The following is a 3,332-nucleotide window of genomic DNA, read 5'->3' as shown; positions in this document are numbered from 1 at the left end:
GACAGTGTAGATTATGATCCAGCCCTTACCAATAATTGCTCTCATGTGTCCACTCAGGAGCACCATCCTGTAATCCCCCTTCTGCCTTAACACACCAGAGCATATCACAGATGCATGTTTAGCATGGCGGGGCTACGAAGGGTGAAGGTCTATCACCTGTTCACCTTGCCTTCCTCTGGAACCAAGCACCTGCAGAGTGCTCAACAAACAGGTGCTACCTGGCTTAATTTCAGCTCAACATGTGCCTAAGTTTCCTGCAGCTGCCTGCTTGTCACATGTGCCTGGCCAAAGGGAGCTGGGTAGCACGGAAATGTACCTCCTGGTGGTGATCTCTCATAGAAGTATGATGAAATTGCCCGGAGAACAGTTGTCTGTGCTTGAGTCTAAACTGTCATGACTTAGAAGACTAAATGGTGGTGATTAACAGCATTTGAGTTCCAAATATTATTTTAATGCAGCCTGACTTACCTGACATTGGAAGTTATGTAATCTTTTTAAAAATATTTTTATTTCAGAGAGGAAGGGAAAGAGAGAAACCTCAATGATGAGAGAGAATCATTGATCAGCTGCCTCCTACTGGGGATTGAGCCCGCAACCCGGGCATGTGCCCTGACCAGGAATTGAACCATGACCTCCTGGTTCATAGGTTGATGCTCAACCACTGAGCCACACCAGCCAGGCAGAAGTTATATAATCTTTTCCCTTAGTTTCTTCCTTGTAAAACAGAGATGATAAAACCACTTTATAAATTACTGTGGGAATTTCATGACTTGAGATGGTGTTTTTAAAGTATTTAGTATAGGCTTAAACAAACCAGGGACTCAGTAAATGAAAGCTGCTACTTATTATTTCTATTATTTAACACTTTTATCTTTTTGCAGATATGGAATTTCTATGTCACAGAGGTCAGCTGGTCAGCATTCTAAGTTGGCTTCTGAAATCAGATGTCAGGGCAAGGCTTTATGCTGCCAAGCCTCTCTCCTTACTCATTATGCTCTCTGACATATAAATCTCATCCTCTATGCAACACCCAAACTTCACAAATCATTTCTTAGTATTTCTTTGGGTTCCGGAATTTGCTAAGCCCCTGAAATCCTTTTTTGTTATTGTTGTTTTTGTTGTTAATCCTCACCCAAAGATATTTTTCCATTGACTTTTTTTTAGAGAGAGTGGGAGGGAGGGGGAGAGACAAAGAGAGAGAAACATTGATGTGAGAGAGACACATTGATTGTCTCCTGGCATGTGCCAGGGATCAAACCTGCAATGGAGGTACGTGCCTTGACCGGAATCAAACCTGGGACTCTTCTTTCCATGGGCCGATGCTCTGTCCGCTGAGCCAAACTGGCTAGGGCCATGAATTCCTTTTTAAAACATTAAAGCTGAACGGGTCCTCAGACATCATCTCACCCAAATCACTACTTATTTTACAGACTGCTAAGGATACTGAGCCCTGAAGAGGAGATGAGCCATGCCTAGTGTCACACATTTAGGGGGTAACAGCTGGAAGCAGAACCAGGTTTCCAGATGTGATGGCCCTCCTCTTTCTGATACATTTTGCTGTACCTCCTAGAGTCATGTTCACAGTGGCTCAAGCTATGCCTTCCCTTGGTCTTAGAGTTCCCAAAGCCACTTTGCTCCTTTCTGAGTAGCCAGCTATTTCCTTCCCTTGGTGAGCAGCTGGCACTTCAGGTAACTTGACAGCAGCCCAAATATAGCTCTTTATAGGGATAGCCTGGTGCTGGGACAGGAGACAAACTGTGGGACACATGCTGGTGCCATCACCAGGGACCCCAGCACCAGTCCCTGGCAAAGTTTTGCTCTTAACCTTCCAAACTCAACCAAACCTACCCCCTTCTTGGGGAACACTGAATTTTAATTTTATTTTTTTAATTCTTACCTGAGGACATGCTTTTATTGATTTCTTTTTAGAGAGAAAGAGAGAGGGAGAGAAATATGGATGTGAGAGCCTTGCATTCACCCCCAATGGGGATTGAACCTGCAACCTGGACATGTGCCCTGACCAGAAACTGAACCTGCAACCTTTTGGCGTACTGGCAATGCTCAAACCAACTGAGCAATGCCAGCCAGGGCAGAACACTGAATTTTAAAGAGAATTGAGACTGGACTCTTTCCACAGTTTGCTCTAGTTCTCATTTTACAGGTAAAGAAACTGAGGCTCATAGAGGTTAAGGAACAGGCTCAAGTTCATTCAGCTATTAAAGCTGATTTCAATCAGGTCTCTTTGAATTCAGTGAAGTGGTTAGGGTTATATCTGTAAAATGGAAACTGGAGGACTTATAAAATATGTTGCACCCTGGCTGATTTGGCCCAGTGGGTAGAGCATCGGTCCTCGGTCTGAAGGGTCCCTGGTTCAGTTCTGGTCAAGGGCACGTACCTTGGTTGCAGGCTTGATCCCCAGCCCTGGTTGGGGCATGCAGAAGGCAATCGATGTGTCTCTCTCACATCTATGTTTCTCTCTCTGTCTCTCCCCGTCCTTTCTACTCTCTCTAAAAATCAACAGAAACATATCCTCAGGTGAGAATCAACAACAACAAAAAACGTTGCTATGAGGATTAGACGAGCTCATGACGATGAAAGTGCCAAGAGGAGAGTCGCTTGAGAGAAGGAACCATCTTACTCATCTCTGCAGCACCAGGGACTGGAACATTGTTGGTAACTGATACATTTTTTAAAATATATCTGTGGATGTATAAACTAATAAATGACTGAGTGAGAGGTGCCTGGAATGCAAGAGGTTTTCAATAAATGCTTCTTTCCCTCCCTTACTCTGGAGGGTGACAGCTGTATCTGCCATCTCTGTGCCTAGCACTTGCTAGGCCCTGATGAGTGTATGTAGGTGACTCTCAGGAGCACTGAGCCTTTGAGGTACTAGGGAAATGCATGCCTTTTCAGCTGCAAGCAGCGGCTGGTACTCTGAGCTGCAGGGAATGGCATATTTCCCTCCACTGCGCGGTGAGTGCCACCCACTTTTCAAGCTGACCCTAGTGGCGTAGTTACCCTGAACTCAGTGTCAGGCCCAGTTGCACGCACCAGGGGAGGGCAGTGGCAAAGCCTTTGAACTGTGGAACAGCAGGCAATGGCGATATGGCCACCAGTGAGCAGAGGATGTACTCTGCCCAATCAGATTTAGCTTCATCCCATTCTTCCATCCCACCTCTCTTTCTCTATCTTCTTGGGGCTTCAAACGTCGGTCCCCTGTTTCTGGTGAGTGAGTTACTGAGTGTCCACAAGAGTGCCTGGCATATAGTAGCTGCTCAATAAACATTGGTGGGATGAGTAAATGAATAAATGAAAACAGGACCAAAGGAAGA

Source organism: Myotis nattereri (genome assembly GCF_964212035.1).
Source record: "Myotis nattereri genome assembly, chromosome: 3".
Lineage (NCBI taxonomy): Eukaryota > Metazoa > Chordata > Mammalia > Chiroptera > Vespertilionidae > Myotis > Myotis nattereri.
Note: the sequence above shows the minus strand (reverse complement) of the source record.